This window comes from Anastrepha obliqua, chromosome 3 (genome assembly GCF_027943255.1).
Source record: "Anastrepha obliqua isolate idAnaObli1 chromosome 3, idAnaObli1_1.0, whole genome shotgun sequence".
Taxonomy (NCBI): Eukaryota; Metazoa; Arthropoda; class Insecta; order Diptera; family Tephritidae; genus Anastrepha; species Anastrepha obliqua.
The window spans coordinates 54,398,853-54,415,413 of NC_072894.1; the positions used below are offsets into that span (position 1 = coordinate 54,398,853).

Genomic DNA, 16,561 nt, shown 5'->3' on the forward strand with positions numbered 1-16,561 from the left:
TCAAATAATTTATGCAATGTAATAATTTATAATGTAAGGAAATAAATTTTGTTTTTTTTTACATTGGATTTATCAATTTTTTTTTTCAAGTTAATTCATTTATTAAGTAAACACATTATATTTAACATATTATAACAATTAAAACATTTTCATAAAAATGACCTTCTTAGTAAATTTTATTCATTTACAGTCAAATTTTTATAAGGCAAACATATAATCGACAGAAGCCAAAGTTGTTTAACTTTGCCATGTAAAGAAATAAATGAAAATTATTTTTGTCTCGAGCGGTTAACGCTTACAGACTCTAACTATCTGCATTCAATCATGCACAGTGTTTTATGTATATTTACTTAATTTCTTTTCTCTGCTGGAGCAGGAATTCCAGTTGGGTTATGCGCTCCCAGATTGCGCTAGCTTTTTCCCAGGATGGTGGTGGCTGCTGGTTTACCTCCCTGATGAGTATGCTGATTTCCCTCTTCATTCTGGTGGTGTAGCCTCCTCTTCTTTTTGGCTTGCTCACCTTTGGGATGGAAACCTCTTTTGGTTTTTTGTTGAGGCCGTTCCGTCTCCTGTATTCTTCCAAGGAGATTGGTTGCGGCCCTTGAGCTCGGTTGTTCATCTATTTTTTTTTTTGGTTGTAACGGCTTAACCAAGTTCTTCCTTCCGCAGCTGACGGATCGTTTTGGCTGATCACGTCAGGACTTAATATTTGGTGCTTTTTAGGGCACTTGCAAATATATTGCAATTTTTGGTGCAGATATCGTCAGCACTCATGCAATATTTTGCACTTTGTTTGTGCAAGAAACTTGCATTTTAATAGCTTAGCAAAATTAATGCTCAAGCTGGCAGGATCGCCATGTAAAGAAATATATTGATTGAAAGAATGTATTGTTTTTAATTTTAAATATATTTATTTTATTTTATCATTTCAAGCTAGGCATCCAGCTTGTGAAACGATTGTTTTCTTTCTTGTGTCTTACATACTACGTACAAGCGTTTTTATAGTAATTTTTGTCAATGCAAGCCAATAACAATTTTTCGGTGTTTACTTGTGTAGCATTCACGCGCCGCACATAAAATAATTACGTTAGCTATGTTTGCGTTTAGTTTCAAGTGTAATGAACCTTTTAAGAAATATGATACTCTATTTAAACGGCACAGCAAAGTGAATGCATAAGTGGACAATAAAATAAAAACCAAAACAAAATGTTTATGAATATTAATGTTAAGGCATATCCGACTTATAATCATACTACAAGCCAGAACAGTTGTCGAAAACGATTTTGAATTTCGTTTCTTTTTTTGATTATATGGTTCTTCCAGTTTAGTTTAGAGTCAATTGTAATGCCTAAGTATTTAGCTTTCGTATCAGTAATCGCGTCAGAGTTTCCAATCTTTAATGAGTCTATGGTTACCTTTCTGTTCGTGTAATTGACTTGAATTGTTTTTCAACCAGTCCAATTTTTGTTGAGGTCGTTTTGTAAATTTGTTTGTGCTGTTTTCGGATCTCTCTGAGATGCCATTAGTACAGTGCCATCTGCAAACGTCGCAATCATGCAATTTCCTGTAGATGCTTCCGGTAAATCTGCGGTGTAGATAAGACACAGAGTGGGTCCTAATACACTGCTTTGGGGAATTTCTGCGTTCATAGGCTCAATGTATGAACATGCGTCGTTATATTCAATATAAAATTTTCTAACTTGGATGTAACTTTTTAACATTAGAAAGTTGTCTTATGGCAACCAAGATTGGAGTTTGTGCAGTAATCCAGGATGCCATACTTTGTCAAAGGCTTTAGCTACGCCGAGATATACAGCCACACATACTTGTTTATTGTTGAAGTCTTTATTAATTTTGTGAGTGATTCTGTGCACTTGTTCGATTGTCGAATGTTTTCGCATAAATCCGAACTGATGTTGGGGAATTAAATTTAATTTTGTTATAATGGGCTCTATGCGATCAAAGAGTAGCTTCTCAAATATTTTTGATATTGTCAGCAGTTGGTCGGTACGACGATGCAACCGTCGCGCCTATATTGGGTTTTGGGATTGCAATGATTTCGGCAATTTTCCATGTCTTTGGGAAGTATTTGAACTTAATAGCAGCATTAAAAACGTTCCTGAGATAAATCATTGCTCTGTAGGGCATATGCTTTAAAATTTTTCCCGAAATGGAGTCATATCCAGGGGATTTTTTGTTTTTTAATGTCGAAATTAATTGCTTTATCTCTGTTAGTGAGGTTTTTTTGATGATTTGCTCGTCTTTATTGCTCGTTGTTTGAGTCAAATCGAAATTGGTGTTATTTTCATTTTGAAATATATTTTTAAAATGTTGAGCTAAATAAGTCGCTTTTTTCGATGGTGTTCGGGCCCATTGTCCGCTTGTAGTTCTTATTGGTGGGAGGTGTATTTGTAACTCCGACCATCTTTTTTGTCGCCTTCCACAGTGAATAATTTGTAGATTTTGTTGCGTCAATATTTTTAAGGTAATTGTTTAGTGTTTTGTCTTTTTCATGTTTCAATAGTTCTTTAATTTCTTTAGTTAATTTGTTAAGTTGTTTTTTGTCATCCGGAAATCTTGTAGTCTGCCATTTTTTGCTTAGTTTTCTTTTTATTGCGTCAGGAATGTTATATTTTCTAGATTGAGGTTGAAGAGTTGGTGTGGATCGGCTAAGTGACATAATAGTCGTGTCATTAAAAAAGCTATTGCAGTTTCAATATCGCGGGTAGTTTTTAATGGGATTTTCCTGTCCAGGCTTTGTTCCATTATTTCCATAAAAACTTCTCAGTCTGTCAGATGGTTATAGGGTGTCCGACTAGGTGTTGAATTTGAATTTGAATTTGAAGAGGTCGAGCCAAGGAGCACCAGGAGATTTGGTGGCTCCTAAAACACTCAGGCTAAAAAGCCCATTGTATTTAAAGCTCTGGAAAGGGGGTAGATAGTCAAGGAGGGAGGGAGAAAAGTATCAGAGAAAGAGATAGGAAAGAATAGAGACAGAGATAGAGATAGTTAGTCCTGTGAGAATTTTCCAGATTCTTTGGCGAATCTGTAAATATCCTCCAGTTTTAGAGAACGAATATCACTCATTCCCATGATATCTGAACCCAATACCCGTAGTCGCGCTCTAGCAAAGGCAGGACACTCACAGAGAAAGTGCTCAGTGCTATCCGCCTCCTCCAAGCAGGACAGGCATACCGGGTCCTCGATGATTCCAATGGTGGTCATATGCTGACCCCATGGGTTGTGTCCCGTAATGATGGCGACCATCAACCGAATGTCTTTCCTTCTAAGTTTTAGTAGCAAGTTTGACAGTTTTCTGTTCGGACTTGTCACAAAACACTTTGCAGTTCTGCAGCGTTCTAGACCGGACCATCGCTCTTTATGTAGATTGCCTACATAATCGTTGATCCAATTTTTGATTCCTGCGGGACTGATTCCGATTATTGGCTCTGGCCCCTGTGGGGGCACCGCTGATCCACGGTTGGCCAATTCGTCGGCAATTTCGTTTCCTTGAACACCGGAGTGTCCTGGAACCCATATAAGTACAAGCCTGTTTTGTCTTGCGACAGAATTAAGCTTCTTCTTACATTCTTGAACAATCTTTGAGGTTTGCTTCGCGTTCTCCAGGGCCTTCAATGCAGCCTGACTGTCACTGAAGACTCCATTCTGTTTCCCGCTCCATCTCCTCTCGATTATCCATTCGGCTACTTTTAGGATGGCAAAAATTTCTGTTTGAAAAACAGTTGCCATTCCCCCCATAGCATAGTGATACTTATAACTATCGTCTAAGTACCATCCGGCTCCAGACCCTATTTCAGTCTTGGACCCATCGGTAAAGAAATATCCGTCAAACCTCCCTGCATGCATTCTGGATTGCTCCATTGCTCACGCAATGGAAATCTGACATCAAATTTCCTTCCGAATGAAACTGTGGGTATCAGGTCATCTTTAGGTGCCAAAAACAGTGGATACTGCTCCGACAGCAACTTAAAAATTTCTCTGTGTCCCGTAGTTCCATCTTCGTGCCAGAAACCATATTTATGGAGTCTACACATTGCTTTTATTGCTTCCTGTTGTATCTTAAGATCCAGGGGGAGCAAATTAAGCATAGCATTTAGGGCATCACCAGAGGTTGTACTCATGGCACCCGTGATGCATAAACATACACTTCTTTGCAGCCTGTATAGTTCCCGGATTGTGGACTTAACCATGCTCCGTCGCCACCAGACCACAGAAGCGTAAGTGATGATTGGTCTGATAAGTGCCGTGTATATCCATAGGACCACAGCAGGTTTCAGGCCCCAAGTTTTGCCAAAGGCTCTACGGCATTGCTGAAAAATCTTCAATGCACGATTCACCTTCAGTGAAACGTGTGTCTCCCAGGTCAGCTTCTTATCCAAGATTACTCCTAGATATTTAACTTCGTTGGAGAGACCAAGTGTCACACCTTTCAGTGTTGGAAGACTGAGTCCATCCAATTTCCGTTTTCTCGTAAACAAGACTATGGTTGTTTTGTTCGGATTAACGGAAAGACCTTGTCTCATGCACCAATCATCGATTTTGTCAAGGATCCTCTGCACTTTCGTGCAAAGCCTCCTTAAGGATTTATCCGATGTTAGCGCACAGACGTCGTCCGCATATGCTTGGACGTGAAATCCGAGTTCCTGCATCTCCGCTAATAGGGAGTCTACGACGAAGCACCACAGCAGCGGAGAAAGAACACCCCCTTGGGGACATCCTTGCTTGGCCCTGACTGTGATTTGCTCGTCGCCGCTCCCACCAGCGGTTAACAGCCTCTCAGAGAGCATGGAGTATATCCATTTTATAATGGCTTGATTAACTCCATGTCGTTCAGCAGAAGAACATATCGAGCCGAAAGTGGCATTATCAAAAGCCCCCTCAATGTCCACGAACACGCCCATTGTGTATTCGTCAGCTTCCAGCCCAGCTTCAATCTTGCTAACAAGATCGTGTAAGGCTGATTCACATGATTTTCCACTCTGGTAAGCGTGTTGGTTTCTACTAAGGGGACTTCTCGGCAATACCCCCACTCGAATATGTTTCTCCACCACTCGTTCCAGACTTTTCAACATGAACGATGTCAAACTGATTGGTCTGAAACTTTTTGCTAGGGAATAGTCATCTTTTCCTGGTTTTGGAATAAATACTACTCTTACGCGTCGCCATTGGGATGGTATATAACCAAATGCAAGACAGGCTGTGAAGATCCTTTTCAGGGCCTCAATCAGCCTGTCTCCTCCTTTTTTAAGCATTACTGGATATATTCCGTCAGGTCCAGGGACTTAAAGTTCTCAAAGGAAGATAAGGAAAACCTTATCGATTCCCTTGTCACTATCCGACTAGCAATATACCAGCTTTACCTAGAGGTTCCACCGTTGCCACCGTCATTGTTCATGCCACTCTCAGCTTCAGAGAGAGTTCTACTACCCGGAAAATGGGTTTCGAGTAGAGCATTAAACGTTTCCGACTTGGAAATGGTGTATGAACCATCAGGTTTTCGAATGGAATCCAGCCTTACTGAGCGGTCTAAATGAAGGACCTTACAAAGTCTCGCTGTTTCCCTCATTTCTTCGACGTTACTGCAGAAATTTCTATAGGATTCAAGTTTGGCTTGCCGTACTTTTTTCTTATATTCTCTCTGTGTAAGTCGATGATTGGCCCAGTCCTCTTCTGTTTTGGTCTTCAAGGCCTTATTAAGAAGTTTCCTGGACCGTACACGAAGCTTCGACAGTTCAGGGTTCCACCAAGGAACCGCTTTCCCCTGTCTGCTTTGCCTGAGTGGACACAGTTCCTCAAAGCAATTGATTAAAGTACCTTCTAATTTCTTAGTAGCATCTTCAATCATTTCTGCTGATTTGAGTTTTTTCAGGTTTGGTAATCGCTCTGTTACAAGCTCACCATACCTGTCCCAGTCCACATTTCGAGGATTCCTACCGGAAGGTATTGATATTGTGTCAATTCCCAGTCGGAATTCGATAAGACGATGATCAGAAAGAGAGTCCTCTTCCAAAACTCGCCATCGGTTGATTTGATTTCCAACTGACCTATTGGTAAGTGTTAAATCAATCACCTCTTGTCTCCTTCTGGTCACAAAAGTTGGTTTGTTACCAGTGTTTTGGATGACCAAATCGGATGACAGGATAAAATCCAGTAACTTGAGACCTCTGGGGTTGCATTTGCTGCTTCCCTACACAATGTTCTGTGAATTTGCGTCACAGCCCACTATTAGCCCCAGATTATTGGATTCTGCGTACTTGACCACTTCTCTTAGGTCCCTCGAAGGAGGTGGCTGTAAAGAGTCGTAGGGTAGGTAGGCCGAAACTATGATAGCTTCGACACTGTTCCCACTTTTCAAGTACTTTATTTTTGCAGCAACGATATCTCCAGAGCATAGCTCTTTTAACATCGTGTGTTCGATCAACCTCGGCATGATAATACATGCTCGCGGTCTCACATTCCCTTCACAATGAAGTATTTGTCCCCACGACATAGCACTTAGACCACAGATACGCTTGTGACACACCCATGGTTCTTGTATAAGTATTATGTGTGGGTTTGTTTGCAGTTTTGCATGCCTACGGCACAAGAGAGCCGTAGACGCTTTGCTATGCTGCAGATTAATCTGTGTAAATATTACTTCAGTCATGGGACTGAGTATATTTACGCTTTGTCCTCCACCTTATCCTGGACGCGGAACTGGATCCGCCCCAGATGTAGGTGAGGACGGCACCCGTACTTCGACTTAAGCACCTTGAGGGACCCAAGATCGATACCCAGTACCAGGTGGGAACCCGCCTCCGAAGTGGTAGCGGATTTCTGCCTGGTGCACGAGTATACTCTCCAGAGAGTCGTGTCAAGATCCTTATTCTGAACACGGATGCGTTTGAGGAGTTCTGCTGAATTACAGGAAGGACCCGGAATCCAGACACTCGCTCGTACCAGCCTTTCTTTGCTACTCTCAACAAGAATAAACTTGCTGTTTTCGCAGGCTGGAATCTTTGCTATAGCTTTTTCTAGCCATTCTCGGGAAAAAGCATTGGAACAGTGCACCTTTACGATGCCGTCCACCACGCTTTTCCCCTCGAACGTCGGCGCGTCTTTCGACTCACCGATAGCTTTCCAAAGATAGCTGTCAAGATAGTCTTGTTGCCCTTTGGACAGTAGACCATCTTGTTTGTCGGTGTGTATCTCCTCCGTCATTGCCTTTGCTGCCATTCTCGCGAATGATTCGCCAGACGTTGACGGAAGAGTGTCATTCGACATTTGAGGTCCCTTAGCCTCTGCCTTGTCAGGCAAAGGTTTGTCTGCCTTGGATTGGGTCGAGGATGCAGGCATTTCCGAATTCCGTCTCTCGACTTTCCTCTTCTTTGCCTTTCTCCTCTTCCCGGTCGTTGGCACAGACCTCGTTTCGTTTCCGGAAGAGCGCAGCGCTACAGAGGAGTCCTCTGTTCTGCCACGCTTTCCCGTTTCCGTTACAGGTGTCGAAGTTGACGGAGCTTGAGTCCTTGCCTTAGCTAGTGCTTCGGCTTGCCTCGCCTTCTGTCTTCTTCGTTTGATCTGCCTTGCGGTTAGACCAACACCTGCGTTCGAATCTCCAATAACTTCGGTCTTTTTACCGGTACTTACCTGATTCGCACCAGGTTTAACCGTTGTCAATGACTTACTCGGTACCAGAGATCCGTCTGAGTCTACTGAGAGATTGTCCGCCATCTCCACATCCTTCGCAACTTGTTCAGTTGCTTCCGATCGTTTCGACGGCGGTGTATCGCTCACACTTACTCGGCTCTCCATTGGCATAGCCAATGTGCCATGTTTCACCACTAGTAATGCGCTTCCTCCGGAACCCTGGGTGTCAGTTCCGGTCATAGGGGAATGTGGGGTTCGGGCCCGATGCCCGAGCCGTCGATTGCTCGACGGGAGGATTTCCCAAAAGTGGGTTACCTCGTGCAGAAATATCCATGTTTAGCCTCCACATTAAATAAAAGAAATGCATTTTATCCCTCCTGCCAGGTTGTCGGTACGGTACTCTCCACATAGTACTTGGGTGGCCACCAATTCCGCCGTTCCGCGGATGAGTGGATACCCAATTCCTATATGAAGCTGCCCTCTTAGTTCGTGGTAGGTTAATCTCCATAGAATGGGGTTAACTCGCCACTTAAGCCTCATCCCCGCGGCAAGGAGACCGACATGACTAGGTGTTAGTTGTAGGCGTTTTTGAATTGTCAGGATTATTGGTGAATGGTCAGACGAAAGTTCAAGGCAGGATTTAATTGTCAGCATTTTTAAGTTTCTTGATTTTGTTATGAAAAAGTCCAGCAAGTCTGGTACTTTACTAACACAAGTTGGTCAGTAAGTGGATTCCCCTGTACTTATAAAGTCGCAGTTCAATTCTCTGATGGCTTCAAGTAGAGCTTTCCCTTTGGTATTGGTCAGTCTTGAGCCCCATGTCATGTTCTTTGCATTGAAATCACCCCCCTCTATAAATTTGTTTTCAAGTGTATTTAGGTAGTCAACATAATGGTTTATTTTATTATTAAATTTTGGTGGGCAGTATGCAGCTGATATAGTCAATAGGCCATGAGTGTCATTAATTTGAATTGTCATTGCTTGTAGGTGATCCATTTTGAATTGCCCCATTTCACTACATATTATATTTTGGCTTAATATAATAGCAGGGCCTCCATGTGCTTTATTGTCAGGATGATTGGTACAATCTTCTTACAAAGGATTTATCGCTAAAATGTGTTTCCAATACCATTAGTATGTCAATACTGTTTTGTCTGATGAAGTTTTGAGTTTCCAGTATATGTTGGCTTAGTCCGTTTGCATTCCATAAGGCTATTGTCAAGTTATTTTCTTTGGTCATCCATTTTGGTGACGAGAAGTATTATGATGTTCATCATGTTCGACATTTGGTTGATTAGCTGGCTTATCATTGTTTTCAATTCCTGTATATCATCGTTTTGAGGAGTAGTATTTATTTATTACTTTGTTACTATATACTTGTGTATAAGTCCCTGAACTTTTTCTGGTGTGTTCACTTATGTCGTTTGAACTTGTATGTGTAGCAGGCATTTCTCTTTCTGCAGAGCTGGGAAACGTTGCACTCTTAGGGATTTGTAAACCATGCAGCCTTTATAGTTTGCGGTGTGCTTCTCTTTACATAGGGCACATTTGATATTATGGTCATTTATATTAATGGTACGGTTCACAGTTTTGTGCGGGCCTGCACATTTAACGCAGACTGGACTTCTTGTGCAATAAATGTTTGTATGCCCATATTTCTGGCAATTGATGCACTGAGGCAAAGTCCTTTTCTGATGCGGAGGTTCAAATTTTATTTTATAGTGAAGTAAGCTCGGCAAGTTGTGTATATCTTTGTTAATTTCTTTAGGTTTAAACTCAATAGAGAAGATAGGAAGAGGTTGTTTTGTCCCGTTTTTAAAGATGTTGTGTTAATGTTAGTAACTATATGTCCGTATTCAGCAAGCTCAGATATAATGCCATCCTTATCTGTAGAGTGATGCATATTTCTTAGTAAAACCTTAAATCCTCTGTCTTCCTTTGGACGAAATGTATAATATTGTGTGTTCGGTTCTTTTAGCAGTTTTATGGTAGATGTGTAGTGCGTTGATTATTTTGTCTGTACTTTTATTTCATTGTTGTTAAGTACCTTAAGCTCGTAGTTATTTTGAATGCTATCATTCAAAGCATTGACTAATGTGCTTAAGTATTGCACATTCTGCACATATAGTGGTGGTGGTTTTGGTATTTTTGAAGTGAAAACTTCTTTAGAATCGTTGGGAGTGATTTGAGGAAAAGTGAAACGAAAAAAGCGACCTACTTGGCTACGAAGCGTTATATTATATGTTGATATAAAAGTAGCGACGAACTAAATAAAAATAACTTTTATTCTTTCTTGTGATTCGAACCGAGGATTTTGGATCGGAAGCTCACATTGCTAGTCGCTCGGCTACCGCGCCATGCTGTCGTTGTTGGCCTAAAAGTTATTTAGTTACGAAGCGTTATATTATATGTTGATATAAATAATTTTTGTGAGCGTGTAATTCTCAAAAGGGTTTATTAGGTTTATTATTTAAAATGTATTGACTAGGTAGTGTGGTTATCAGCTTAACATCTGATAGATCCTCCATCGGAGGACAACAAATGTTAAACTAATTTTTGGAAATGGGCGGAGTGTTTTAGGGGCGGCTTGCTCCTTCTCTGCCACGGGCTGACCCGGTATTGCATTACCGCCGGGATTTTAGCTTTGAATAAATACAAGAAAAAATATACTAATACATTTAGCTTTGGTGGGAAGAGCCATAAATTTTTATGTGAATACATGTAGACGAAAATGGAATTTTTTTTTTTTGAAATTTACATTGTAGGACATTTCTGATTATTTATTGAAAACAGTTTTTGGCTTTTCTATTTTTGGTTTAGATACTGAAAGTCAGTTTAAGTGAATCGGTATAAATATTTCGTACATTAATTTTTGAAGTGAAAACTTCTTTAGAATCGTTGGGAGTGATTTGGGAAAAAGTGAAACGCATTACAACATATAAACGTAGCGACGAACTAAATAACTTTTAGGCCAGCACTGACAGTATGGCGCGATAGCCGAGCGGCTAGCAATGTGAGCTTCCGATCCAAAATTCTTAGTTCGAATCACAAGAAATAAAATTTTTTTTTTTTTTGAAATTTGCATTGTAGGACATTTCTGATTATTTATTGAAAACAGTTTTTTGGCTTTTCTATTTTTGGTTTAGATACTGAAAGTCAGTTTAAGTGAATCGGTATAAATATTTCGTACATTAATTTTTTTTTTGTGAGCGTGTAATTCTCAAAAGGTTTATTAGGTTTATTATTTAAAATGTATTGACTAGGTAGTGTGGTTATCAGCTTAACATCTGATAGATCGTCCATCGGAGGACAACAAATGTTAAACTAATTTTTGGAAATGGGCGGAGTGTTTTAGGGGCGGCTTGCTCCTTCTCTGCCACGGGTTGATCCGGTATTACATTACCGCCGGGATTTCAGCCTTGAATAAATAAAAGAAAAAATGTACTAATACATTTAGCTTTGGTGGGAAGAGGCATACATTTTTATATGAATACAAGTGGACGAAAATGGAAGAAATTTGTAAGTCTGTTTCTTCGGTCCGTTTGGGTATTTTTTTTTTGACAACATCGAAACCAAAGCATTTGTATCATATTTTATCTATCATAAACCACTCGTATCATTTCGCACCCTAAATACAAAAGGGTCACAACTCAAAATTTTCCAAAACTGAGTTTTTTGCATAAATTAATTCAGAGTACACATTTCTAACTGCTGCAAATATTTCGTTCACATAACTATCTTCTTTAACTGGAAAAATACAGTTATGTCTATTTTTATGTCAAGTGTGTTGCTTTTGCACGATCAATTAAAGAGAATTATTTTTAGTTGCGTTAATGGGCTCAAGAACAGCTGATTACTTTTATTACACATAAAGAGTTTTATTTTGAGTTCTGCCTCTATAACTGTAAAAAGTGATAAATTTCGTGGTATATTATTTTGCATTGTGCCTCTTTAGTTGTGAAAAGTGAGTTCAATTAGGTTAGGGAACTTATAAAATTAAAACATTTTATCAGTTAAAAAGGCACAACTTAAGAAAATATCACTACTTAATCGAAAAAATTTCAGTTAAAGAGTCATAAATCAAAATTTTGTTTTATTTTCGCAAACATAAAATAAAATTGAGAAAAATATAGTAGAACCTTCTTCAATGTTGTATATTTTCATGATGGAACAATATTTTCTTTAAATATTACAATAATTTTTACATAAAACGTTTTTCGTCTCTCCTGAAAATCTTGGTATTTTGAGTTGTGACCCTTTTGTATTTAGGGTGCGATTTGTTGAAATTGAAAACATTGAGGATGAATAATGATAAAATGAAGAAAATAAAATATGAACTTTATACCAATATTATAATGAACCTATAATTATCCCGCTCCTAATGCTGCTTTCGTCTTATTCTCTCTCAGTTTGTTTTAGGGAAGGTTTCACTTCTATCAAGTCTAACCGTTAGACTGGTATTTTTTTTGTTTTTTTTTTTTTTTGGCCGACCACCTTCGATGGTAGCGGCCTTTGTTGCTCTTTGTTGGTAGATTCTTCCACATCGCTCTCTTGAGAAAGTATGTCGAATCTATTCTCAGTTGGTGGTCGGCTCAACCCATGATGGAAAGAATAATGAGATGGCGCCTATCGTGGTCCCGTTACTTTGCGCTCAGCGAATTTGACAACTAGTTACGTGATTTTAGCTCCAGTATGGCCAGATTACCATTTTCGTAACTTGATTTTGCATTTTTTTTTTTGTTATTTTTATTATTTTTTGTCTCGGAGTTTTAGTTCTTTCTTCATGACATTTTTCTAGCTGTTCTAATTAAAATGTCATGTTTATAATTTTGTAAAATATACATTTTTTAATAATTATTTAAATAATTCATTCAGTTTTATTTAGCTTTACTTTTTTTAACATCTGGTGGCATTGCCCGCGAGTGCAGGTGTTGTTGGTGTTCTTCTGCTTTCGGCAGTCAAATCTCTCTCTCGCTACTGCAGTGTTGCCTAGCTTTGGATATAAAAACGCATTAAAAGGCCCATTCAAAGAAAATAACCCAACAAATTTTTATTGAATCACTTAAAGAACTTTGTATGCGTGACAAATTGTCTTTAAAATATGCGTTTTTTTAAATAAATGTGTCATGCTTACGTACAATTTAATTTATGAGGTTTTTTTGTTAAGCGAGAGTCTTTTGTTAAGGGAACGACTTTTTTGCTATATTTGAAGTTATGTAACTAGATAAGGTACTCTTACTCAGTAAGGTTTCTTTAGTATTTTCTGGTATTTTGTTGCTTATTTTTACTATGAATACACCTCTTGATGCTCTATGTCTCACTAAGGATTGATGACCGGAAGAAACGATTACACCTCTATGGTTTTGATTCGCATTCAATAAATTCAAAGGCTTTTTAAAATGTGTAAAAAGGTTTTCAATCTGAAGAAGAGTTGAGAGAGGGGCATTTAATATTTTTGCATAATCTTAAATTTAGCCAAAAATTAAATTTGCACTTTCAAATTATCAAATTTTATAGGAGTAAACAAATTTTCATTAGCACTAAAATCTTCTCAGAGTGGCCTTTTTTAAACTTCTTTTGTATAATAATACAGTTTTTTTTTAACCTAAAGTTTCGCTAGCCTTAAATTAAAAACAAAAAGAAACAAACACCAAACTTAAAAATTGTCGCATTTTCGGTATAAAAAAGCACTAAATTTATTGCGAAGAGCAAATGGTTGGCAATACTGCACAACTCAGCAAACGTGACGTCACGTACGCTCTGATGGGCGCAATCTTGTTTCTATCATTCTTGGGCTCAACCAGTGTGCTAGTTGTTGCTGTTTGGTGGGATATTGTTTTGGTCTTTTATTTGATTTATTAGTGGATTTTTCAGGTGAGCTGCGAGTGCGTTTGGGTGTAATTTGCATTTCTTTTTGCGCGCTGCGGCCTGGTGCATTAGTGCGCGTGTTTAATGTCGTTGACATTATGCAAATTGTGTTGGATGCTGATGCTTCTGTTGTTGTTGTTTTTGACGTTGCTGCTGTCGTTATGGTGCTGGTGTTTGTTGTGACTGCTGAGAGAGAAACTCCAGTCAGAGCAAGAGAATTCATACTGTTTATTTGGATTGATTTTGTTCCTTTATCCGCGCGAGTTACATATACAAACAGTTACATTGATTTCAAAGCCAATGTACCTGATAAATTCGAAGAATTTTTAAATAAAATTGACAATAGCAGTAACCAAATATCAATTTCCGGCACATGTCGCAATTCATAAAATTTCCAGAGAATAAAAAATTTTTTATTAAAACATAATCAGCAATTTTTAGCAAGTAAGCAAATATGTACACATATGAACCTTAAGTGAAATAAGAAAATATGTATATGTTGCACTTTCGTAAATGCAATACTAAATAATATTAAAAAATTAATTTATTATTTTTTTCAAAAAGTAACTTAAAGAAGAATTAAGAAAATAATAAATTTTAACAAATATTGTCAAATTCGCATTTATTGCATTTCCGTTCCCATTACGAAAATGCTATGTTGAATTACCCTATAAAAACACAAATGTAAATAGTTTTAAGTCAGTCTTGTTCCTCCCGTTCATCGGAGTAGTTGCGGAGTTTAATCAATAAACGAAATAAACGGAAACAAATTTAGTTTTTGTTTAACGCGAGTAACGGCTAAAACGTAAATGGCGCAGTCGGTAGGATTCTGACGAGTTAAAAAGGATCCAGTGATACGAACAATACGTTAACTAAAATAGAAAAAATAGTGCAGTGAACATTTATGCTACTTGAACACCACTAAAATAAAAAAAAAAGAACACAAAAATAAAAAATTGTTATAGTGCAGGGAATATTTACAAATAGACACCACTATATTTTTTTTTCTCAAAGTGTATTCCAAGAGGCAACAATCCTTTGACAAACGGAGAAGAATAGAAGAACAGGCTCACATTGCATCCGTCAGCGTGGCCGAAGAACTGGCCAGAAAGGATCAACAATTAGAACGCTTACGCCAAGCATACTTAGACCTATAACAACAAACACACCAGTTACAGCAACAACAGCAAAACCTGGAACAACACCATATACAAGACAACAGTAGAAGAAACAACATTTTGAAAACAATAAATCACTTGCCAACTTTTACCGGTACAGGAGAAGTAACGGTAAACAGTTTCTTCAGCAGTATTGAGTACTTGCTATCAACTATACAAGATGAAAATATTAAGAAGGAAGCCACAAGAACAATATTTTACAAAATAATCCAGGGGCAGGCGAAAGATACCATCATAAACATTCCCAACCCGGACAACTGGCAACAGATCAAGGAGACGTTAAAACTGAGGTATAGGCCAAGCGTAGAACCACATCAACTATACAGAATGATAGGCAATTTAAAGGTGAATTCGGTGAGTGAGTTAGTAATTGAAGTGCAAAACTTTAAATATAAGTCAGATGAACTAACGGTATATTATCACAATGATCATTATATTGATTTGTCGAATATAGATAGTTTACTTGTAAACCCAGTTAAAGAAATGACACAAGGGACTCTATTAGATAAAACCTACGAAGAACGAAATATTAATGACATATTAAAAATATTGACCAAAAGGAGATTCGAGAATACATGCATTAGGCCAGAATACAGGAAATTTAAGACTAATGACGGCAGGATATTTAGGCAAAATCGACTTCAAAACAAGAATACATTTAACCAGGGAGACTATCAACGAAATTATGTAGGACAAAGTTATTTTAGACAGAATACTGAACAGGCACGAAATAATAATAATAATAATAATAATAATGATAATTATAATAATTCAGGACGATTTAGAATTCAAAATAGTGGGGATAATAACCCATCAGGCGACTTCCAGCGTTTCAGCCAAAATCGCTTGGAACAACCTAGGCAAAACCTAAACGCACCCATGGAATCCAGAAATGATGTACAAAACTATAAGTTAAATAAAGTAATAGAAAATTCTGAACTAAAAGAATGTAAATGCGACGGAGGTCAATTTAAACAAACCCCAAATAATCAAAACTATTTTTTTTGGGAACAACCTCAGACTACGTACCCCACGTAAAGTTAACAATTAATAATAAAGAATATAATGCACTAATAGATACCGGTGCAAACATAAGTTTAATAGACAATGATATGAAAGAATTTAAGAAAATATTACTTACAAAACCAATTGAAATCAGTACAATAAATGGAAAGAATATAATAAGATATGAAGTGCAAACAGACGCACCTAAAGAATTTAACGTAAATGAAAATGCGAAAATCAGGTGGAAAGCGACAAAATTGAAAGAACGAAAATACAAATTTATCATAGGCATTGATTTAATGAACTGCTTTAAAACAGTAATAAATCTAGAGGATGGTCACACATCCTTCAATAATAGAATAACAAATTTTACAGTAAACCCATATAAAAACATCCAAGTTTACACACTGGAAGGATCAGACTTTGACTGGGACAGAATTCAATTGAACCATTTGAATACAGAAGAATATAGAGAAGTAAAGGACATATTGAATAGATTCAAGAAATTTTTATGCACAAAATACAAAGGAAAGGATATATCGCCAAGACACCAACGATGGATACTCAAACTAGGAGAGTACGATTTCGAAGTAGACTATATAAAAGGTAGAGAGAACAAAGTAGCGGATTTTCTCAGTAGAATAGAAAAAAGTGAAGATAATATTTTGAAATGTGAAGATGATGACAGTTCCAATAGCATAAACCTAATTTCGCTCGATGGGGAGGAAGACAACGTAAGCATGGCAACAGTACATTCAGCAGAGGAGAATTTGGGTGATCAGTTTGCGATTAAGGAAGAGATAGTGAACAAGTATAGAACTCAGATTATACTTACAAATAATAAAACAGAAGAGTTTAGAGAG

General features: G+C 37.9%; 2 pseudogenes; both read left to right on the top strand.

Annotated features, from left to right (window-relative positions):
* Positions 1–10,112: 10,112 nt before the first annotated feature.
* LOC129243245 (U2 spliceosomal RNA) lies at positions 10,113–10,299 on the top strand (annotated as a pseudogene).
* Positions 10,300–10,887: 588 nt separating this feature from the next.
* On the top strand, positions 10,888–11,074 carry LOC129243267 (U2 spliceosomal RNA; annotated as a pseudogene).
* Positions 11,075–16,561: the final 5,487 nt, after the last annotated feature.